The 25,262-nt window shown below is 39.7% G+C and overlaps 1 protein-coding gene across 5 annotated transcripts in view; it reads right to left on the bottom strand.

Annotated features, from left to right (window-relative positions):
* Positions 1 to 9,349, bottom strand: part of ATG10 (autophagy related 10) — a 195,857-nt gene extending 186,508 nt beyond the window's left edge. For 2 of the 5 annotated variants that reach the window (XM_070411470.1, XM_070411471.1), the window contains exons 1-2: positions 9,304 to 9,349; positions 5,833 to 5,947 (exon numbers count right to left, since the gene is read on the bottom strand). The gene's annotated coding sequence lies outside the window, so the exon portion shown is untranslated. The remainder of the gene's footprint in view (positions 1 to 5,832; positions 5,948 to 9,303) is intronic. The other 3 variants (XM_070411469.1, XM_070411473.1, XM_070411472.1) reach the window with 2 other exon arrangements.
* Positions 9,350 to 25,262: the final 15,913 nt, after the last annotated feature.

Raw genomic sequence — 25,262 nt, 5'->3', positions numbered from 1 at the left:
GAGACCCACCTCAGAAAAAAAAAGACACACACACAGGATGTGAGTGAAGGGATGGAAAAATTTTTTTCAGGCAAATGAAAAATGAAAAAAAGCTGGAGAAGGAATACTCACATCTGACAAAATAGACTTCAAAATGAAGGCCATCACAAGAGACAACAAAGGTCACTACATAATACTAAAGGAATCAATCCAAGCTGGAGTAGAAAGAGAATTATAGGCCAATATCCCTGATGAACATAGATGCCAAAATCCTCAACAAAATATTAGGAAATCAGATCCAGCAATATATTAAAAAGATCATACACCATGACCAAGAGGGATTTATTCCAGGGATGTAAGACTGGTACAATATCCGCAAATCAATAAACTTGATACATCACATAAACAACTTGAAAGACAAAAATGACATGATCGTATCAATAGATGCAGAAAAAGCATTTGACAAAATCCAATACCCATTTTTGATAAAAACTCTCAGCAAAGTGGGAAAAGAGGGAGCATATCTCAACATGATAAAGGTCATATATGACAAACCTACAGCCAATATTATACTCAGTGGGCAAAAACTAAAAGCATTTGCCCTAACAACAGGAACAAGATGTGGATGTCTGCTTTCACCACACTTATTCAACATAGTACTGAAAGTGCTAGCCATAGCAATCAGACAAGAAGAAATAAAAGGCATCCAAATTCAAAAGGAGGAAGTAAAATTCTCATTATTCATAGATGACATGATATTGTACATAGAAACCCCTAAAGGCTCCACCAAAAAAACAGATCTAATAAATGAATTTGGCAATGTAGCAGGATTCAAATCAACACCCAAAAAATGATGGCTTTTTTATACACCAATAATGAATTCTCAGAAAGAGAAACTAAACAAACAATCCCATTTACCATTGCAACTAAAAATTAGGATACTTAGGAATAAATTTAATCAAGGAGGCAAAAGACCTGTACGCAGAAAACTACAGAACATTGAAAAAAAGAGATAGAAGAAGATATAAATAAGTGGAAGAATATACCATGTTCATGGTAGGATCAACATCATTAAAATGTCCATACTATCCAAGGCAATCTACAGATTCAATGTAATCCCTATTAAAATACCAATGGCATAATTTACAGAGCTAGAACAAATACTCCAAAAATTTATATGGAATCAAAAAAGATCCCAAATAGCTGAGCAATTTTGAGGAAAAAAAAAGTTGGAAGAATCACAATACCAGATTTCAAGTTATACTACAAAGCCACCATAATCAAAACAGCCTAGTATTGGCACAGGAACAGGTCTATAGATCAATGGAACAGAACAGAGAACCCAGAAATCGACCCAAGCCATTACCCTCAATTAGTATTTGACAAAGGAGGCAAGAGCATACAATGGAGTCAAGAAAGTCTCTTTAATAAATGGTGTTGGGAAAATGGGGCAGATATATGCAAAAAAAAAAAAAAAAAAAATGAAACTAGACCACCAACTCACACCATACACAAGAATAGAATGGAAACCATAAAAATCCTAGAAGAAACCATAGGCAGCAAAAATCTCAGACATTTCTCATAGCAATATGTTTACTGATACATCTCCTAAGGCAAAGGAAACTAAGGAGAAAATAAACAAATGGACTACATAAAAATAAAAACCTTCTGCCCAGCAAAAAGAAACCATCAACAAAACAAAAACAGAGCCCACTGTATGGGAGAACATATTTGGCAATGATATATCTGATAAAGGGTTAATATCCAAAATATATAAGGAACTCATACAACTTAACAAAAGGGAGACAAACAATCCAATTAAAAAATGGGCAAAGGACCTAAACAGACTCTTCTCCAAAGAGGACATACAGATGGCCAAGAGACATATGGGAAAATGCTCAAAGTCACTGATCATCAGAAATGAAAACGACAATGAGGTATCACCTTAAACCTGTCAGAATGGCTACCATCAACAAATCAACAAATGACAAGTGCTGGCAAGGATGTGGAGAAAAGGGAACCCTAGTACACTGCTGGTGGGAATGCAGACTGGTGCAACCATTATGGAAAACAATATGAAGTGTCCTCAAAAAATTAAATATGGAACTGCCATTTGAGCCAGTGATACCAAATCAGAAAGAATGTATGCACCGCTATGTTCATAGCAGCACAATTTACAATAGCTAAGATCTGGAAATAGCCCAGTGCCCATCAGTAGATGAGTGCATAAAAAAGCTGTGATACATTTATAGCATGGAATACGATGCAGCAATAAAAAAGAAGAATTTCTTACCCTTTGAAACAGCATGAAGGGACTTGGAAAGTATCATGCTAACTAAAATAAATCAGTCAGAGAAAGACAAGTATCAAATGATCGCACTCATATGTGGAATCTAAGTAACAAAATAAACTGATGAAGAGAGTGGATCTCAGAGGGAATACTTTCAATAATAAGGAATTATTTTTAAAATAAATAAATAAATAAAATTGTGGTGATGGTTAAAAATAAAGGGAACAAAATAAATGAACAAACAAAATAGAAACAAATTCATAAATACAGCAAACTGATGATTGCCATATGGAAGAAGAGTAGGGGAGATGGCTGAAAAATGTGAAGGGATTAAGAAGTGCAAATTGGTAATTACAAAACAGTCATGAGATGTAAAATGCAGCATAAATATTACAGTCACTATATATATAAAGAGCCAGGGGCTGTCACATCCAAAACAACCAAATGGACGACCGAACAGGCTGAGTAGGGCGACAAGGCCAGCAGGGGAGTTAGTGAGTGATGACCAAACGACTAAGCAGCAGGCTGCATGGGGCGACCAGGCCGGCAGGGGGGTTAAGGAGGGATGACCAAATGACTGAACAGCAGGCTGTGTGGGGCGACCAGGCCGGCAGAGTGGGGCAGTGAGGGGTGACCAGGCCAGCAGGGGGCACAGTTGGTGGCAACCAGGCCAGCAGTGGGGGCAGTGAGGGGCGACCAGGCCGGCAGAGGGGGGCAGTTGGGGGCAACCAGGCCAACAGAGGGGACAATTGGGGGTGACCAGGCCCACGGGGGGGCGGCAGTTGGGGGTGATCAGGTAGGCAGGCAGATGAACAGTTAGGAGCCAGCAGTCCTGGATTGTGAGAGGGATCCTGGATTGGAGAGGGTGCAGGCTGGGCTGAGAGGGCCCTCCTCCCCCATGCACAAATTTCATGCACCAGGCCTCTAGTATTGTAATACTATGTATGGTGACAGATCAGTACCTGAGTTATCAGGGGAATCACTTTGTAAATTATATACTAGTAAGTGTCTAACCACTATGCTGTACACCTAAAACTAGTTTAAAATAATATTGAATCTCAAATGTAATTGAAAAATAAAACTTAAAAAAAAAGATTTCACAAAAATCTATATATATAAAAGACTAAGTGACCAACCGAATGTCCATCCGACTGTCCAACTGACTGGCCGGTACATAAGACGTGCACTGGCAATCTATATATATAAAAGCCTAAACAACTAAACAACCAAATGACCAGTCGACCGGTTGCTATGATGTGCAGTGACCAGCAGGGGGCAGACGCTCAATGCAGGAGCTGCCCCCTCATGGTCAGTGTGATCCCATGGCCAACTTCCCATGGTCCGTCTCCCCGGTCGGCCGGCCCCAATGGGCCCTGATAGGGACTGGGCGAGATGGCCCCAATCGGTCCTGATCATAGGCCATGCTGAGGGACCCCACCCATACACGATTTTGTGCACTGGGCCTCTAGTAAATAAATAAATAAATAAATTTGTAAATGCCTAAGGATTACCCAAGTTATGATATCTAGCAGGCCTACTGACATGGACCTGGAACTTAGAAAAAATAAAAAATAAATCTGGGCTGAAAATATTAATTATAAATCAACATTACACAGATTACAGAAAACACCTTCAATCACTCAGTGAGAGGATACAGAACCTTAATAGGAAAGATGAAACTGTACAGACAGAAATAGTTTTGCCAACTATATAATGACCCTGACATATATTGAAAGATATTCAATCAAAGAAAAATCGCATTTAATTCATAAAGAAAACAAACTAATATATCTTGGAATATTTTATAAATTTCAAGCAAACCCTCACTTAATAACAAAAGTGAACTAAGTAAAAACATTACATTCCCTAAGCCCTCCAGTTACTTGAGGTTTACTAAACTCTTCAAAATGTTAGTTGAAACATAAAATTTCACTCAATAGCCATAGTTTATTTAATTAACAGCACTGCCACTAGCAAGATGAGTAAACATCAAAGCACTAATTATTATTTGTTTGAATACTTTAAAATTATCTAAGGACCAGGCTTATGGCTTGATTACAAAATTAGGAACTATACCATATTAAAATGACATCCATCTCAATTCAAATCATTGTAATGTGCCATAATGAAATATTACTGAATAATTATTGTCTTTTTGCTCAAGTAAGAATATTTCACCTCATTAAAAATAAAAATATAACCTTGGCCAATGTGGCTTAGTTGGTTGAGCATTGTCCTATGTACAGATCCCAATAGGGGCACATGTCCAGGTTGCAGGTTCGATCTATAGTTGGGGCAGGTGCAGGAGGCTACTAATCGATATTTCTCTCTTTCTCCCTCTCCCTTCCTTTCTCTCTCTAAAGAAAATCAATTAAAAAAACATATTTTAAATAAACAAGTCATAAAAATATAATTTGATCAACATTTTTATACGTACTTTTCAAGTTGTAATGCTCTCTAGTCCTCTACCAAGTTCATAGACTAGTAGAGACAGAAATTAGAATCCTAAAACTTCCTATTATGAGATGGCTTAAATTATGGTCAAAATGCAAATAACCACAACTGCAGTTTATTAAGGAATAATGGCAAAAATAATCCTTAATTTGCAGATGAAAATCCTTAGATGTGAACTGCCCATGTTTCCAGACTTAAGCTATCCTAAATTTAGACTAGAGGTGACAACAGAATACAAGTAAACTTTCAGTTAAAAAGGCGAATTTTAATTCTCATCTCATCCTAAACAATGAACTTCTCATTTCTTATTATAAGTAAAAGTTAAAAATAAGTCAGAGCTGTTTCCTGTCATAAAGTATAAGTTGTTAATACATCTATTTTGCTTGAGTTTCAGTCTTACTGAACAACTGTTTGGGTTTTGGTTTTTTGTTTTTGTTTTTTAAGCTTAACTAATCAAAACCTTTCTTTAACTGCTTCAGCAGAGGCTACAGATTAGGAAAATAATTTTTTTCCCCATCAACTGAAAGCAGTCTTTCTAAAATACTGGTTAGCCCTAACACTAGACAGTGTGAAGAAGCTTATTCTGCTGCTATTAAATATATCTTTTCAGAAAAGCAGCCCCAGTAAATTCTAACATGGTGTATAATCATTGTTCAAATGATCCTTTTTAATTAAAAACAGCTTTTTTCACTACCATGTTCCACATTTTTTATGTGATTTTTAATCTAATGTGTGGAAAACTGATACTTTTTTTTTGGTTGGAGACATTTCTTTTGATGAGTCCATAAATCAATGTGTATCAGAGTCATAATGAGATTAAAACACTTTAAGAAATAGAACTAAATTTCCCCAGAACTTAAGATCATTTATAAAAATGTGATTATCACTGAACATACTATGATACTTTTACACATTAAAAATCATTTTTAACTAATATAAGTAAGCCACTTCCTCTGTACTTGTCCCTCCCTGCCACAATTTTACATTATTATAACTTTAGATTTAGATTCTTACCTAACAAAGCACACAATTACTAGCTGGAAGGTAAACTCAACCCATTGCCTTTAAGAGAATTTGGCTGGAATTCATTTAATTAGTTAATCACTTACCTCATAGGGTCTTTGGGCAATGGTCCTCAAATATTAGACAGCCAAGAGGCACCCAGGGTACAAATTTTTATGTGGAATCCTAGGCCCCGATCAGGATTACCTGATTTTGAAGGCCCTAAATAAACATTTATAATTAGCATCAGATATACTTTTGAGGACGAATAATGCTAGAAAACTGAGAAAAACAATGGATCATTTTGATGAAGCTAGTGAAAGGCCTAGGTGGGGCACAGCAGGCATGGCCCAGGTAATCCTAGCTAATAAAAGGGTAATATGCAAATTAACCGTCACTCCATCACAAACATGATGGCTCCCATAGCCACAAGATGGAGGCGCCCAGTCCTCTCAGCCCCACCGGAGTCCCCCAGTCCCGGCATGGGGGCCACTGAGAGCGGGCAGCGTGAGTGGCCTGGCGGAATGCTTGCTTCGTTGCCACAGCGACGAGGCAAGTATTCCACCCTGGCCGCGGAGGGTCTCTGGGCAGTGGGCACAGAGCGGTCGGGGGTGGGGGGAATGCTTGCATCATTACCGGCCGGACTGAGGGACCCCCACCGCCACGTGCATGAATTTTGTGCACCGGGCCTCTAGTCTAATAAATAAGAAAGCAGCAAAAGAGAGGACGTGTGCTCAGTCATGACAGCAGCTGAACAGCAGGCTCAGTGTTCCCTCCTTGCCTTCCCACTGAAACATATAAAGCAAGTCAAAGTTTAAATTAGATTGTACCTGGACTGGAATTAAAGGATTTTTACTGGTAGCTGAACTTGCAGCTAGACCTCTGCAGCTAGAGCTCCAATTAGGAAGAGGGTACCAACTCCAGCAGTTAAATGTGGCAATTTGGCCTGGCCAGTGTGGCTCAATGGCTGAGTGTTGACCTATGAACCAGGAGGTTAGGATTTGATTCCAGATCAGGGTATGCCCAGGTCAGGGTATGCTCCCCTGTGGGGGGCATGCAGGAGGCAGCCAATCAATGATTCTCTCTCATCATTGATGTTTCTATCTCTCTCTCCCTCTCCCTTTCCCTCTGAAATCAGTAAATAAATAAATATATATATATAATTTTTTTTTTAATGTGGCAATTTGACCTAAGGCAGTCTGGAACCAGAGCCTGGGCCCTAGAGGAGTTATATTTCAGATAATCCTTGCATTATAAGACGATACTGAAAGACACAATACATAAAGGGATGAGGAGGATTAGTGGAGTAGGAATGGGCAGTGAACCTAGGAACAGGTTGAAATGAGGCAGAGTAGACAAGTAAACAGTGTAACTGGGGAGTATAGATTATGGAATACAAGAAAATTGTGGAGGAGGAAGGCAATTTATAAATAGCATGAAAACTCTAAAGAGATTTCATTTAAGTAATGGGCAGGAAACTATTGTAGGTTCTTGAGCTCAGAAGAGACAATAAAAGAGTTTTCTCTGAAAGCTATTACATGTCAGTGATAATTTCATATTAGTAAATTCTCTTCCTGGGTCCTGTAGGAGATCGAGCACTTCAGGGCCTGGGGTGCCAGGTACAGTATTGGAGACTCTGATTCTGCATAGCTGTTCAGCAACCTTTCCCTAATCTGGATGCTCTGAAGTAGGGGTTTATTCTCCATTCCTCTACTATTCAATCGTTTTACACTCAGCCTGCTTGGCACCTGAAGACATACATCTGTTTTCAAGGGATAAACACCAAATAATTTCCCTGGCATTTTGTTTGTATGGTACTCTGACTATATGTATGACTCCAACACTACCTCTACAGTCCCAAAACACATCTCTAGACTTCAAAGATATTCGTAATCAAATCAAACCCAGTCTTAAATAATCTACTTATATGAACTTTACCCTACTTGATCTCCCTAAGGGGTTGCTATCTTTCTCTGAAATGTACAAGCAGTAGGAATTGCTATCAATTTATAATTTGTCACAAAACATTATGCCCAGTTTGAATGCCTCATCCTGTAGCTAAATCTCAGTAAACCTTATCCTAAACAAAGAGGAAAGGGAAGTGGGGAGAAGAGAAAAGCGGGAGGTGACATAATCTTGTAACAGTCTGTAGCCAAATGAACCCAGTTCAGAACTATTGGGAACTGTTCCCACTCGTTTCCTCCATTAAACTATCAATAACAATTCTTAAACCTTGTCATTGCAAGACTTTAATGTGGGTTTCTCCATACTCAACATTTTTTGTCAAGTTTTCATTTTGTAAATGTTTGCTCTTGTCCATATTTGACCCTGCAGAGGCAGGAAGGGTCCTATGACGTAGTTAGTCCTACACAGGGCCTATGTTTTCCGATCCTGCAAAGCACAAACTTAAGCTTTTGCCACTAAGGAGTGGAAGCCATTGTCAAACTGCATTTTTTTTTAAAAAACAACAACTTAGAAACATGATTCATAAAAATAAAGTGAACCTATGGTAAAGATTTATTGAATTTACAATGAAGGAACAAGCTGAATGGTAAAAATTATTACAAAATCTTGTAATAAAATCACATTTTTTCTCCCAATCAGAAATAATTTGCATCTCAATTATACCCCCCCCCCCCACCCCCCAATGTAATTCCACAGTCTGGGCCCTAATCAATATTATGTCAAGCCTTGGCTCAGTGGTTAGAGCCTCTGCACACTAGAGTCGAGGGTTCAATTCCCGGTCAAGGGCATGTACCTGGTTACTGGTTGGAGTGTGTGGGAGGCAGCCAGTCCGACTCACATGGATAGCTCGCTCTCGCTCTCCCGCCCCCCTTCCTCCCTCCCTTCTACTCTCTCTGAAAAGCAATGGAAAAAAATATCCTCAGGTGAGGAGTAACAGAAAAAAAAATGGTTACTTCAAGTGAAAGCATAGTTCCCTAGATACCTAACTCATCCTCAGGTGGTTCTGTTAGACAAGACTCCATTTTGACTTGGAAAAGACATGTAGCTATTCCTTTGCCTTTCCTGAAATGTTTTTAATTTTTAGCATAACAAGTGTTCCTATGGATCAGTTAACTATTTCTACATCCCGCTCCCCCATGGCGGTTTCAGATACCACGAGGAGCGAGGTTTCTTGGGAGGAAAAACATCGGTGATAAAGTATTGCTCCGGATGGTGACTCTGACACCCCTTCCAGCTCCGCGGCCCGTCACGGCCCGCAGTGCAATGGATGCCGGTTCCAGTGCAATGGATGCCGGTTCCAGGGCTGCACGGGAGACCTGCCGGCCCCGCGCGGGCTTTCACCGCGGGCGGCAGCTCCCCGCGGCCGCGGCCGGGCCAGGCCTGCGCGGCGGAGCGCGCCCCGGAGCGGGAGGCACGGACCCTCCCCCGCAGCTGCGCCCCGAGCTGCGGGACAGGCCTGCGTGGGGCCGCCGGGAGCCCTTCCCGGCCTTTTGTTCCGGGCCGGGCCGTACCCGCCCCCCGCCCCCGCCTTCCTCCCGGTGCCGGGAGCGGAGCGAGGGCCGGCGGGAGGCCGTGGCGGGCAGCGGCGCCGGCAGGGGCTGTGGGACACTCACCCGCTCCGCCGGCCCGACCCGCCGCCCGGCCTCGAGGGCGGGGCCGCGGGCGGGGGGAGGGGAGCGGGCGCAGGACCCAGCGCCGCGCGGGCAGCCGCCCGCCGGCCGCCTCGGGGAGGAGCGGGCCGGGCCCCGGGAGCCGCTGGGGTGGCGGCGGCGGAGCCGAGCCAACGGGGAGGGAGGCTCACCGGGGGAGGTGCCGAGCCCGCCCTCCCTCCGCCGCCACCACCGCCACCGCCGCGGGCGACCGGGCGGGAGCATGCGCGCTGCGCCTCCCGCGCGCCGCGGGGCCTCCTCGCCGCAGCCGCCGGGGGACCCTTGGCACCGGGGGAGCCGGTGGGGGTGACCTCCGCGCTGCCCGCGACCGCCGCCGCCAAGTCCCCCCGGGAACCCGAGGGCGCCGTCCCCTGTGCGCAACACCAAGGCGGCCGACAGCAGGGGAGCGGTGCCCGCGCCCCAGGCCTCCGCACACTCCCCTCCAAAAATAGCCGAATGTCCGGGAAGTAGAGGGCGGCCATGGAAGAGCGGGCAGCGCCAGGACGGGCGGCCCGTGCGTCTGTCCGAAGAGCCGGCGGAACCGGCCGGCTGACCGCGCTCTGCAAACGGCTCAGTGACCGCCCGGAGCCCGAGGACCCGGGGACTGACAGTGGGACCATCTGGACACATACCTCAGAAAGAAAGAAAAAATAAAATCCAGCAGCAGGATAGATGGAGGGAAACGGTGGGCTAAGAAACACTAGGGAAAGATGTGGGAGCATTAAAGGTGATCAAACTGAAACACGGCAAATGCCACGGCAGACACCCGAGGGAAAACGAGCATCTGCTGCTCTTAACAGCAGAATTAAACTTGTGTGAAAGCGCCGAGTAAACGCAGGCAAGGAAGTGAAAGGAAAACTGCCTTCAGAGGTACAAGGCAGTTGATAGGTGTCGGGGACTCTGATGCTATTTCCTGTGCGTCTATAATTATTTCAAAATAAAAAGGTCTTGCAAGGGGACAGAACACGGATGAGTGGTGACCAGGGGAGGGGGCTGACCGAAAAGAAGCCTGCGGAAGCGGGGGGGGAGGGGGGGGGGCTGTTCGATATCTTCATTGTGTGAGTGATCACACCACTGTTTTGTTCACCACACCCATAAGACGATAGATTTTACTGTATGTAAAATAGTTTTAAACTCAAAATGATACTGCTAGTAAAGATGAATTTCCTAACATGTTGCAACAACTATGGATATAAATTAGAGATTTTGTGATCAATATGGAAATAAAAATTGTGTTTTAGGACCATACATTTGTGTCACATTCCTTAGCTTAGAACTTGTCTTATTTGATGATTCTAATGCAGGGAACATTTTATTGCCAAAACTTATATCTTTGTGTGTTAAAAAGAAACAACAGACCCAAAATGGAGTCACTTTTGCTAAGCCCCACCAAGACTTAATACCTAACTAACTGCGGTTTTAAGTCAGTCTGGAATTTCCCTGGTCGGCACCAGTGAGGCAATCGGCCCCGGCCCCGATAAAACTCCCTGCCTTCCACTACGGGAAGGTAACCTGCTGAAGTAACCCACTCTTTTAGCTTTCTTGTCCGACCCTCTTTCTGGCTATAAAAACCTTTCATTGTGTACAACTCAGAGAGCCCCTCTAGTGTGCTAGATGGGACGCTGCCCAATTCATCACCCACTTCATAAAGCCAATTACATCTCCAAATTTACTCAGTTGAGTTTTGTTTTTTAACATATGGCATTTAACATTTTGGGAAATTACTCTGTTTCATTTGATTTTTAGTAGTAGACGTATGTACTTACAATACATAAAGCCAGGGACTTTGGTACTCAGGGATTCGAACATTTGTCTGAAGAAAAAAAAGCAATGGAGGACTGTCAATTTTTAATGACATCCTATAATTCTATAATTATCTGTGTTTCCTGAGAAAAAAGTTTTAGAAATTTTCTGAGCGTTACTGAAAATTAGTCGTAAAAGTCGGGAGCAAAGGATAAAGTTAATACAGAATCTCAACAACGTGGTATTATAGGTAATAATGAATAGCAGTGGGATTGTGTATTTTGAGGTATTTTGAGGATCCTATTCTTGATGGTCCATTTTGTACTATGAAGAGAATAGCATGTTTCAGGAAATAATCTATTTGAACTGCCTGAATAAAGATTGACATATTTTAGTAAATGTTAATATTTACTCTGGCTTTGTTTTCCAGTATTCTTGGTTAGACACTTTTTTGGGGGAGCATTTGAGGACATTTGGGAACTATAACTTGTGTTTTAAATTTGTCAAGGGAATTCAGTGTTTCAAAAGGACACTCTGCCAGTGATGGGATCTGATATTACTCAGGATGCTTGGTTGTTTCCTCTGGACTTTGTTGGGAGGACCCTATATTCCTTTATTTTGGGAGGTATAGAAAAAACCTATACATGTCTATAGCATATCCTCCCAGGTTACTAGATTCTAGCCTTGCCCATTGCCTTTGAACTGTTTGCTATTCTTTGTGAGTTGTAATAATAGATATGAAACTTCTGTCCTGTCTGGTAGTGATTATAATGGACTTCCCCATCCTACCCATGGAAAAATCACTTCTGTCCCATTTTGCCTGGTTTCCTCATATTATGTGAATAAAAATGAATTCTTTAACATGGGTTTATATTTGCCCAAAAATCATGATTTTATTTTTTAAATTATATTTTAATAGAGTCCTGGCAATTTGTACATAGAAATAAATTCTCACTGTCAACTTTCAGTCCCAAGTCTCTCTGAAGTGTCCAGTACTTCTGAAAAGGAAGGCAGTCGGGGATCTTTGGAGGCATAGGAGGACAGTTGCCAGGCAAACTGAAATCTTGAACAAGATGGTGTGAGGCCCAAGAAGAAGTAAATAAGAGAATAGATCAATAGCAAACTGTCTGTGATAATAGGATGTGCAATACCTTTGGCTCATGTGGGGGTAAAAAAGAGTGGAACAGGATCTTTGCAGCACCCTATATCCAGAATCTATTGAGTTAGAAAGCAATGGGTGGAAAACAGAGAAGTAACTACAGCATCTCATAAGCTCTTCAACATTTTTTGGTTCAGATACTCTGTACTCTAGGCCCCAAGTTAGATTTCTTAGAACTATGCAGCAAGATGTCTTCCCCTGAAAGTCTGTCCACTCACCAGCCAGAGAAGAATAAACTAGGAGGGTAATAAGACAAGAACACCGTACATACCCGGGGTCTCCCATGAATGTCCTTGCTCAAAAATGACCTGTTTTCTTTGATGTTGTATGGCTATCTTTACTGATCAGGAATTAATTCTGACTGCAGGATTCACTGTATATTGATATTTTAGTGTTGTAATGATGTTTTTCATTAAGACAAGTTTAGTCTGCAGCTCCGGAAACCTTTGTGCATATTTAATTCAGAAAACTGTCCTAAATTCAGACTAAATCAGAATTTGCTCCTAGATAATGGCTCCCTTTAGGCTGCCTTAGCATCTATATTTCCATAAAATAAAATTAGTAGTAATCCCGGCTTTGCAGAGCTGTGGAGAACAAAAAGATATACATGTTCAAATTTACTGGATTTATATTATTCCATAGAGGCAATGGAATAATACAGATATTAACATGATATATAATCTGTGTTTTCTAACCTGGAAAGATGACCATGCACAAAACAGCGTGGTAAAGTATGACCTTATTTATGGTCCGATAGAAAAATGTTAAAGGTTATAACCAAAAATTAATAATGGCTATCCTTACATAAAGGGATTACGAATGACTTTTCTTTTTCATACTTCTTTTTGTATTTCATATTTAAGGAAGAATAATGTATTATCAATGTGTTACCTTTTATAATAAAAATAAAGGATGCTATCTTCAATTTAAAAAATTAACATTTATATCTGTGATTTTACATGACAGCAAATTATTTATGATCTTAACGTTCCTGAATATGTATTTGACACAAAGAAAGGAATGTTATCTGGATACAAATTATATCCTGTTGTTCTATAAATGGAATGACAATGGAGGTAAAGAGGTCAACTTCAAAGGGAGAAAAGCCAAAATGTGATGCCCACAAAAGATGATTATGGGACATTCCAAATATGCAATTTCCTACCTTCTGCAACCCAGACTTGGCCATGGAGAATGGTCCTGCATGGTTCAGTAGTCCTCAAATTAAAGGGCTGATAGTGTAAATACATAGGCATAGATTGTAGGAGGATGTAAAGAGACATCCTTATTCTATATATACCCAAGGCATATTATGGAACATAAATAATGACAGGAAGAAAGAGGACACCAAGAAAGCTGTCCAGTTCCATAATAATTGCAATGCTGCTAAAATGCTAAATGTGGAATGGAACAGGCCACAGTTGAGTAGTACATTTTTTTATGTAATGTTGGACTGCTTTGTATTATGATGCTTTTAATTATTTATGCTGTTTGGTGTGTGTGATAAAGAGGAGGTAAAGCTTGCTGCCATATAGACATGTCTCTGATATTGGCTCTTAATACACACACCACACCTTACATGTATTAGTCAGATGTTCAGTCCAGTCAATGGGGAAATGCTGGGGTTGTCCTTTGCTGATTTGTCATGATGGCATAATGAGGATGGCTGTAGGGTGATGTAACAGCCAGTGGGTGAAGTACAGCTCTTGAAAGGACCAGTAAAGAATTGCAATGCCTTCTTAGATGCTTATGAGTTTCACTAACACCAATAAAGCTGTTCAGTCAGAGGTTAATGGCTTGTGTGATGCTTGGCCTAGAGATTCCTCCAATCTGAAGCTGCCTAAGGCCCTAGCCAGGCAGACAAGACAGGGTGTGGGTAGCTGTATGGTGCTAGAGGACATCTGCCTGGAATAAGAACATCAATCGAGATGACATGAAAACACTCCACATGTGAGCTGCACCATTGAAACCTCACTATGTACTTTCAATAAATGCCTTTGCTAAGTAGAATGTAAGTTAGCTCATTTCTTCAGCTTTCATAAATCTAACTAAAACAGTCTGGATTGGCATATCCAAAAGACAATATCCATTCAGCAGTTTAGTGTATAAGTCCAGAATCCACGGAAGAGGTCAGGCTGAAAATATATACAGTAGAATTATTTCCTACACTTACTTATATTATATTCACTCTACTATATGTGCTTGGCAAAAAAACAAAAACATATTTTTCTTATAACATGGCCCTTAAATGCAAGCCAACAACTTCATCTGGTATTCAACTCAAGAAACAGCCTTCTGTTCCAATAGCAGAGGAAAGCTGGTTGTGTAGGATTTCTTGACTGATAATTATATATATACTAGAGGCCCGGTGCACAAAAATTCATGCACTGGAGGGGGGTCCCTTAGATCTTACCCCCTCAGAAAAAGTCACCCGCCTATATTTGGGTGTCATTGATATCCAGGTGAGAGTTGAAGCTATGGTCACAAAAGATTACTAAAGGAAAGTATATAGAGTAAGAAAAGAAGAGATTCAAGGGTAGAATCTCACAGAACATCAATATTTTTAAAGGAGATTAAGAAGTACAAACTTCCAGTTATAAAATAAATCACAGGGATATAATGTACAGCACAGGGAATATAGTCAATAATGCAATAATAGCTTTGTACGGTGACAGATGGTTACTAGAATTATTGTGGTGATTACTTTGTAGGGTACATACATGTTGAATCACTATGTTGTACACCTGAAACTAACATAACATTGTATGTCAAGTATAATTTAAAAAATGAAATAAAATAAAATAAAAACTAAAAAAAAAAAAACCCAAAAAACCACAAGTAGAAAACCCCACAAGGATTCTCAGAGAATTAGGAGAGGGACAGAAAAGGCTAGTGCAATAAAAAACCAAGAAGAGAGTTTCCAGAGAGTGGTTAACAGTATCAAAAATAAAGCCAAGAAATTAAGTCGGATAAATACTGAAAAGTGACTATTGGATTTGGAAATTAAGAAAACATTGGTGACTTAGCAAAAGCAGTTTTGATGATATGGTGGTGGACTAAGTCAGTGTCTGACGGGTTACAAAGTGGATGGGTCTTTAAAACAATAAACAAAAGAAACGGAAAAGGGAAATAGCAAGGACTTGGAGACCTCAAGCTTTTCTGTGAAGAGGAGAAGATAGGGTGGCAGTTAGCAGAGAATCAGAGCCAAGGGAGTATACTTTTGTATTTCATTTTTTAAGTGGGTGTGACTCAATCCAGTCTATAAGCCAAGCACATGAACTAAAAGAGGAGGTAATTGAGGCAACACAATCCCTAAGGAGAAAGAAAGGGGTTGAGTGTTAAGTAGTAATTTGTATGAATTGGAAGGAAGGCAAAGGAGAAAGATTTAGTGATAAGAGTAGAAACAAATGCCTTTCTATTGGGAGGGATGAAATGATGTGGAGGAAGAGTTAAGGAAAGTTCATTTCTGATAGTTCCTACTTTCTCTGTGAAATGACTAATTAGCAGACCCATTTTCTGAAAGTCAGAGAGAGGCTTACAAAACAAGCAAAAGTTTGCCCTAGCTGTTTGGCTCAGTGGATAGAGCGTCGGCCTTCAGACTGAAGGGTCCCGGGTTCGATTCAGGTCAAGGACACATGCCTGGGTTGTGGGCTGGATCCCCAATAGGAGGCGTGCAGGAGGCAGCCAATTGATGGTTCTCTCTCATCATTGATGTTTCTCTTTCTCTCTCTCTCTCTCTCTCTCTCTCTCCTTTCCTCTCTGAAATCAATATAAATATATTTTTAAATAATAATAAAAAAACAAGCAAAAGTTTGTAACAGTCTTCAAAGGAAATAAGAAAAGCTGAGAAATAGTATATAGGATTTGAGGGAATAGTTAAGCCTGATTCTTATATTCATGGAGGTACTAATTCCTCTATTTTGTGTGGGTTTTTTGTTTTGTTTTGTTTTGTTTTTCAGTACTACTCATCCTGCTTGGGTAAAGAAGTATAAAACACAGATGATTGGATGGGTCCAGCATTGCAGGCTTGCAGGGTGCTGAAGAGAATTGAATGGGTGGAGTAAATTAAGGCTGCTGGAAAGAGAATGATGGAAGCGAGATTCATGAGGTCTGGAATAAACGGTAAGGAAATGGTTTTAAGAGGGGACCAACAGATTTGGGAAAAGGAGAGGAATCAAAGAACTAAAGATTATGGCATCAATAAGAGAGTAGGCCTGTAGAACAGGAGAGGACTGGCAGAATAGCAGGATATGTTTACAGAGGAGGGGATTGATATGTGAGATTCTAGGTATATCAGTTGGTTCCAGGTGAGAACAAGGCCCAAGAGGTCAATCCAAGGTGGATTACTGGAGTAGAGTGGAAGTGAAATCACACATTGAATAGACCACAGAGCGTCCAAACCTGCAGAGAATTTGTATGAGTTTATTTGAGCCAAACTGCAGAATAACAGTTTTGCAGCTTCTTTTATACAATTGAAATTAAGAAGGGAACAAGAAAGATTACATGAAGGTAGGAGAAGCAAGGCAAGGATTGAATTACAAGAGAGTTTACAAAATTATATGCTCTCTTGGGGGTGATGATCGCTTATTTCAAAGATGTGTTAACCTAGATGCACAGAAACAATGGACAGGACTTGCTTACGGCAAAGATTAACCTTTTACTAAAAGTCATATGCCTGGGGTGTGACTACCCACCATGTCCTGCACTGTTGGGAATGTTTGATGAAATCATCCTGTGAGGTTATTTTCTATATAATCCCTTTGTAGGCCCCCACTATAGTAGTCAATGGGCTCATTCATGAAGGCATTAAAATTTCTACAGGAATTCAGTGAGAGAGAAAGACAATGAGCTTGTAACAGAAACCTAGATGAATGTGAAGGATTAAGAAAAGGATGGTGATGAAGAAGGTAGGAAATGGTACAAATGGGTTGGTGTAAAACCAATTCTAGATAAATTTTGCTTGATGGGGAAGTGGAATGATCTGGAATTGGCACCTTGGAGCTAGGAGAATGCTAATAATATCTAGGCTGTAAGGAAAGGAACTGAGCTTAAGTAAAGTGGGGACCTCAAGGAAACCTGTGTTTCCAATTAGTGGCTGTATTAATCAGGGTTCTCCAGAGAAATAGAATCAATAAGATTATATAACTATATATTATAAACTATATATATTTATATTCCTAATGCCGCGACCCTTTAGTACAGTTCCTCATGTTGTGGTGACCCCCAACCATAAAATTATTTTCGTTGCTACTTCATAACTGTAATTTTGCTACTGTTATGAATTGTATTGTAAACATCTGATATGCAGGATGTATTTTCATTGTTACAAATTGAACATAATGAAAGCATAGTGATTAATCACAGAAACAATATGTAATTATATATGTGTTTTCCAATGGTCTTAGGCGACCCCTGTGAAAGGGCCGTTCGACCCCCAAAGGGGTCGCGACCCACAGGTTGAGAACCGCTGGCCTAGGAGAAGATGCATGTCCCAGCACAAGCAGAAAGAGCAAATTTGCCCTTCCTCTACCATTTTGTTCTATTTGGGCTTTCAACGAATTAAATGATGCCTACCCATTGTTGATGGTGATCTTTATTTAGTCTAGGACTTTAAATGCTAATCTCCTTTAAAAAAATATATATTTTATTGATTTTTTTACAGAGGGATAAAGAGCTAGAAACATCGATGAGAGAGAAACATTGATCAGCTGCCTCCTGCACACCTATTGGGGATGTGCCTGCAACCAAGGTACATGCCCTTGACCAGAATTGAACCTGGGACCTGTCAGTCCGCAGGCAGACGCTCTATCCACTGAGCCAAACTGGTTTTGGCCAAATGCTAACCTCTTATAGAAGCACCCTCATAGACACACCCAGAAATAATGTTTCGTCAGCTATCTGGATATCTCTTAGCCTAATAAAGTTGACACAAAATTAATCATGGTGAATTTGCAGCATACTGGCTCTCTGAAAAATGGAAACTGGTAAGCCTATTAACATTATTCCATTCTTTTAACAAACTGTGCTGGGTGCTGGAAATACAATGATTAAGACAAGCACTGCCCCTGTGTTAATGGAGTTTAGTCTCTTTAGTTAGCAAGATCCCAGACAAATACACAGAAAAGACTTTTCAGTCTGAGAATTTTATGAGGCTGTGTCGATCTGTTTGTTGGAGGAATGTTAAGACTAAATCAACCAAAGCTTTCCCAAGAAAAAAGGTATGTACACAATCTGGCAGACATTGATATTGATAATGTTGATAAGCCTTCCTACTCTTTGAAAAAGTCACTGATAGAGCTGTTTACTAAAGAGCAAACACTAATTTACTGTGTCTTCAGGAGTTATTTACATTACAACAAGGCACAGAATTGATTGATATGGAAATCAGTTAAGAATGCTTTAATAGCAAAACAACCACAGCACTATACAGTATATTGTTATTCTAAAACATAATACCTGTGAACCACATGAAAGTTGAATTTAAATGTTATATGCATGCAAAATGGAAATTTCCTAGAGGCTTTTAGAAACACCATTATGGATTGCTATTCTGAGTAACAAATGATAAGAGCAGTGAAAAGAACTATTATACAAAGATAATGTGACATATATGTGACATGTAAGATCATTATTCCTTTGACAAGCTTTACCCAATAATAGTATTTTCAATTACAATTAATAAATTTCAGAGAGAAACATTCAACCATTTTAGATCCACTTTGAAAAAAATTTTATTTCATTGCCATATCTACAAATACAATCAACATATTAATAATTTGCTATAAAAAACAGTATCAGGTAGGTAAATTGTAAACTAACAATGTCTAAGTTATCAGAGATAAAACTTTCATAAGTGAATTTATTAAAATAAGATAAAATTGAAAACAAAATAAAGCAAAATCTTTAATAGATTATAATGTGCTACAGAAGAGTGGAGAAAATAAAAAGAACATGAAGCAACAAGAACTTTTCACCATACATCCATAGTCCTAGAGTACAAAAATGTTCAAGCTTCAAATCCTGAAGCCAACAGTTCCCTTTAGCCTTCTCAGCACATCCTCACAAACCTGAGGCTTGAGCATAATCTTTTAGGGCCCAGTAAAGTCTTTGGGAGGCTTGCCACCCCCTGTCTCACTGTGGATAAGGCTCAGTGAACAAATACCAGGCTGAAACACAAGCTGTCCTTCCCTTGGGAAGAGGGATTTGGCTTAGGATGGGTTTAGGCATTTCAAGCTTGTGTTTGTTTTCCCAACCCCCATATGATTTTGTCAGAGGCCCCCTACATTCCTGCTGCACTGCTAAATTTTCATTGGTATCACTTGTCTTATAGAACATATGCATCCCAGAAAAATATTCATTAATATTTCATAATATAAATGTTCTTCTGTCTTACATTAAATGAAATCAGGGATATGGTCCACAGAAAACATACTTGGGCAAGGTATAAAAAATGATAGCTACTTGGTCATATAACAACTACCTATTACAGTAAGCGCAAAGTACTTTGAACAAAGAAGTATAAAAATGAAGTTCTTAGTCATAAGTAATAGAAATTAACCAGCTAATTTTATCTGGAAAGGAATTTATTGGCAGAATATCAAATACCTCATAGAATCAACAGGAAGGCTGAAAAACCAGGCTGAAAAATAAGCAGGAACTAAGGGCAATCAAAAGTAGAATGTGACCACAAGTAGTATGGTTGGAATACTACTGCTGACCCTGCCACAGGTAAAGATATTGCTAGATGCCATGCTAGACCCACTGGCATCCTTACCCATTTAAAATTATTCACTTCAGGTTTAAATTCTCAATTCTGATTGGCCAAATCTGGGTTTCATGCTCATTCCCTCATTGCTAGAATTGGGAAGAGGGGATATTTAGCTAATTAGGCTTTTAGGGAGGGAGTTAGGGCCCTAGTGTTTACCAAGACTCACAAATTTCCCTCAGTGAGTTTAGATGTTTGGTGGCCACTTCAGTCCACAACTTGCCCCCTACAGTCTTTACCTCATACTTCCCCAGAGAGATGTTATGGTCATTGGTCATCACTGCTGCAGGTTGTCAGTATGCTATATATTTTTTAAGATAACTTGCCATGATAGAAATTTGTTCTCCATAGAGACAATACTACTGATTCTGATTTTGAGGTAATATTAAGGTATATCTTCTACATAAGCATCAATATTGGGGAGAGGGTGTTATAATGAGATCATGTTCCTAGCAGTGAAGAGGTCAATTTAAAAAGCACACTTTTTGTCAAGGTGATAAAGAATATAATAGTGATCCACAGTGGAAAGGCAAGCATAAATTATGCAATAAAGATAGTACAAAGGGGTACTTATGCTAGCACTGTGTAAAGGTTGCAAAGACAAATTAGATAGAGCTCTTGCTCTCAGAAAGCTTGGACTTCTGAATAGACCATCTGAATGTAGTGTGAGAAGTACTGTCATGGAAATATATGCAGAGTTTAATGGAAGCATGAAGGAAGGACCCTGATCTCAAATGTGGTGGGCAGGTGGTGGGTGGCTGGGAAAACTCACTGGAGCACATGAGGACATAACAACCTGAGCTCTCTTCTGAAGGATAAATAGGAATTAGCCTCTATCTTTCAAGCATATTTTATAATCAAAAGCAATAAATCACTCAGACAACAATTATGCTGCATTTTTATTGAGAACAGTTCCAACTGCAACCTTTATTTTACCTCTCATAGCACTTATGCTGTATTGCAGTCACCTGTGCTCTTATCTATTTCTCCACCAATCTTTAAGCTCTGTGGTGACAAGGACCATGTCAGTCCTGGTCATAGTGGTATTCTCACCCTCTAACACAGGGCCTAAGCACAAGGTGGTAATAAGTGTTTGTTAAAGGAAAGATCAACATCAAAACCAAAACAACTTACCCTGGGACCAGAAATAATTGCTAGAGAAACAATTCTGACATTTAGTTAAAATACTGTTAAACTCCAGAGGCAGCTTATGTATAGTACTTTTAGTTGGTACTTGTGATAGTGTATTTATGTAACTAAGGTTAAATCTTTGATCTGCTGTGAAAGATCCAGAGATTCAACTACTGCTTACCAAATAGAAATGCAAAAGAGATTAAGAGTAATGGTGTTCATATCTTTTTTCCATAAAAAGAAGGGCTAACTACCAAACTCTTTACTTTCCCATTAAGTTAAATGACAAGGACTCCTTAAAAAAAGAAGAAGAAAAAACCCCTCAAAACCCAGATGTTTAAAGGGAAGTATTGCATGCTTTGACATAATAGGAAGAAGTTGAAAGGAAATCTAATAGCCCTATTTTAGCTAGAGAGTCAGTAAATTTGGCTTGAGGCTTCATACTTTATGATGCATGGAAACTTACTGTGGTCACACGGAAAACAACATCCCCCCTCTATAAAAAAACATTGGTCTTTGCAATAAATTTAATCCTAAATAGATTATAGCAATTTGTTTTCAAACATTAGGATGCATCAGAATTACCTGAGAAGTTGTGAAAAACACAGATTTCTGGCCTCCATCCCCAGAGTTTCTGATTCAGTAAATCTGGGATGAGGCCAAGATCTTGTATCTCTAACAAGTTCTCAAGTATGTTATGCTGCCTTTTGGGGGCTATACACTGAGAAGAACGGGACACAGCAATTCCTTACCTTTTACAAAAGTTTTAGTGATTTTACTTATTATCATATCCCTCCACTCTTCATGCAAATTTAAGCATCTCTCTTCATCTTAGAAAATTCAAGATTTTCTTTTACAAACTTTTCTTTTGGGAACCCCTTAGAAATGCTCAAATATAAATAGTTATGGACCATTGTAATAAACTTTTTATTGCATTCCCTTAATACTAGGATGGGATTATGGAAGTTCAGAAATATTAGAATATGATTATATTAGTTAAGGTTCTCCAGAGAAACAGAACCAATAGGATTGATTGATTGCTTGATTGATTATTAGAAGAGATTTATATAAGGAATTGGCTCACAGATTATAGAAACTAAGAAGCCCCACAATCCACAAATTGTATACTCAGGAAAGGGTGATGGTACAATTCCAGTCTACGCTCAGAGGCCTGAGAATTGGGGCGATGGTGTAAATCCTAGTGCAAGGACAGAAGACCTGTTTCATCTCAGCAGGCAGGCAGAAAGCAAAAGGGGTGAATTTCTTCTTCCTTTACCTTTTTGTGCTATTCAGGCCCACAATAGATTGGATGATGCCCACCCACATGGGAGAAGATGATATACTTTATTGAGACCATTAGTTCAAATGCTAATCTCATCTGGAAATACCCTCACAGACACAATCAGAAATAATGTTTAACCTGGGTGCCCCTTGGCCCACATAGAATTAACCATTACGATGATGAAATGTTAAAGTCAAGATTTGGTATTTGCTTTTCTAGAAATATGATGATTGAAAACTCCTACAAGAAATGCTGGAAAAAATATTACTTTAAATCCATCTTTAAGAGGCAGGTTTTTGTTTTTTTTTTAAATATATTTTATTGATTTTTCACAGAGAGGAAGGGAGAGAGATAGAGAGTTAGAAACATCGATGAGAGAGAAACATCGATCAGCTGCCTCCTGCACATCTACCACTGGGGATGTGCCCGCAACCCAGGTACATGCCCTTGACCGGAATCAAACCTGGGACCTTTCAGTCCGCAGGCCGACGCTCCATCCACCGAGCCAAACCGGTTTCGGCAAGAGGCAGGTTTTTAATGATTAAAACTTAGAACTTGAAGTTACAATGTCTGGATTTGAATCCTAGGAATATCACTTAATAGTTGTGGGGCCTTGGTCAAGTTAATGAGCTTTTCTGTAGCTCAGTTTTCTCATCTGTAAAATTGGAAAAAATATTATTACATAATGTATAGAGAATTATATGAGGATTAAATGTAAAATGCTTAGAATACTATCTGGCACATTACATATATTCTATAAAAGAGCTAGCTTTTATTGTTGGTGTTAACATTATTTGTTGTCCGTCAAGAAAATATGGAAAATACACAGGTGTTCAAACTAAAAGAGAACAATCTAAGAACTTGAGTTTTTATGCCTATATGAAAATATCTACCTAATGCTATATCCCCATCTGCCTGCTCCTGGAGCCCTTCAAAATAACATAAAAATTAATCCTAGGTTGCTGGTATCCCAAAGGTACCTCAAAGTAAAAAATATAAAACTTCTGTAAAGAGACACATTTTAACCAAACTGCCTAGGATTATACAGATCAACCCTCTCTGAAAATGGTTTAAAAATATAAAATTACAAAACATGTATGGAAATAATCCACCATGAGTTAGAGTCAGCAGACACAATAAATAGTAAGATTTAGCCCTAAGAATTTTATATAATAGAACCATCTAACAGAATAATCTATAGTATAAAAATATGGTCAGATTAAAGATATTAAAAATTCACATTCAAACAGTCACAGCTAAAGAGACAATGAATGAACTGGAAGATAGATTTGAAATAATTGCAGCAAATGCAGCAATGACAGACATAGAAAATATGTTAGCAGTGGGATGAGGGACCATCCTGTTTTGCCTGGGACTTTCCTGGTGTTAGTACTGAAAGTCTCACATCTTGGGAAACTCCTCAGTCCTATACCAGCTGGGTGACTGGTCACCCTGGTTAACAGATAAAAAGAATAGAATAAGAAGGGCCAACACAAGCTTTCCAAGATGAAAGAATATTAAGAATGGGAGGAAGAAAATACTTGAAGTGATAGCAACTGTAAATTTTCCAGAATTGATTAACATGAGTTCTAAAAATAACAATAAGAATCTTAAGATTCAGGGATCACAGATACCAAGAGAGATAATTAAAAAAATATATATGCCAGACACATCATTGTAATAGTGCAGAACATCAAAGACAAAGGGTAACTATTCAGAGTTACCATAGAGAGAAAACAGATTATCTATGAGGAATAAAATGTAGAACAGTGGGAGATAATACAAAATCTTATATGAAAGTCAATATAATAATAATGATAAAGGCTCGAGACGAAATAACTTGTCACTAAGAATTCTATATTCTAAAAATTATATACAAGTTAAGGCAGCCCCCACTCCCACCCCATGAGGCTATTCTCACACTCACCACTGTAAAGGGAGGCAGAATCCCTGCCTGTGGCCCAGCCACAGGGTGTGGCCCAGACTAAGCTTGCCTCTTCACCAGATAGCGAGACACAGTACCTGCTGGCTGTCTTTGTCAAGTGTTGCTGGCGTTCACCTTGAGCCTCTTTGGACAACAAAGGGAACTCCGCAGCTACCAAAGTTGAACAGAGAGCTGAAACCAGAGTGGTAAGGAAATACCACAGCTACTTGGAGAGATTTGCCAATAAAAGGAACCTAGAGCCTCATGGTATAATGGCAATGAAGGAGACAGGAGAAATCTTGAACCCATGGAATGGAGAATCAGAATGGGGGCCTTTACAACCATTAGCCAAGATCTTAGAAGGGGTACATGAGATGAAAGAAAAAAAATCATTGCTGAAAAAAAAGAACCATTAAAGGAAAGCTGTCTCTCACAGGCCTCATTGTGGGGTAAGGGAGAAAAAGAATTATCTGGTGAATTCATAAGCATAAACCTGCCCACACATGGGTCTGGTATTCACATTAATTTGTGTGGTCTAGGAAAATTCATGCCAAATGCTTCTAGTTCAAGAAAGCCCCAGGGCATCTGGCAGAAGCAAGGCAAATCCTTACTAGAAAATGCACCTTCAATTTAGGCTTTGCCATACTGTTCTACCACACACATACACACACACACACACACACACACAAAAAAAAAAAAAAATTAATCTGTCCATGTGTATGGATGTGTGTGTGTTGTGTTTGTGTGAGTTATTTATGTAAGTTAATTGCTCTTCTGATAAGTATTATCTTTACTAAATTAATGCAATGGCAGGTGGGTATCAAACTTTTCTGACCTTACAAATCATGTGTGGAGCTTGTTAAACATGCAGACTCTGGGTCCCCATCACCTGGCAGTTTTGATCTGGGAGGTATCTGGG

This window comes from Myotis yumanensis, unplaced genomic scaffold (genome assembly GCF_028538775.1).
Source record: "Myotis yumanensis isolate MYYU_CA2020_CCGP unplaced genomic scaffold, mMyoYum1.0.hap1 SCAF_4, whole genome shotgun sequence".
Taxonomy (NCBI): domain Eukaryota; kingdom Metazoa; phylum Chordata; class Mammalia; order Chiroptera; family Vespertilionidae; genus Myotis; species Myotis yumanensis.
The sequence above is the reverse complement of the archived record's forward strand: the minus strand, read 5'-3'. Positions and strand labels throughout refer to the sequence as shown.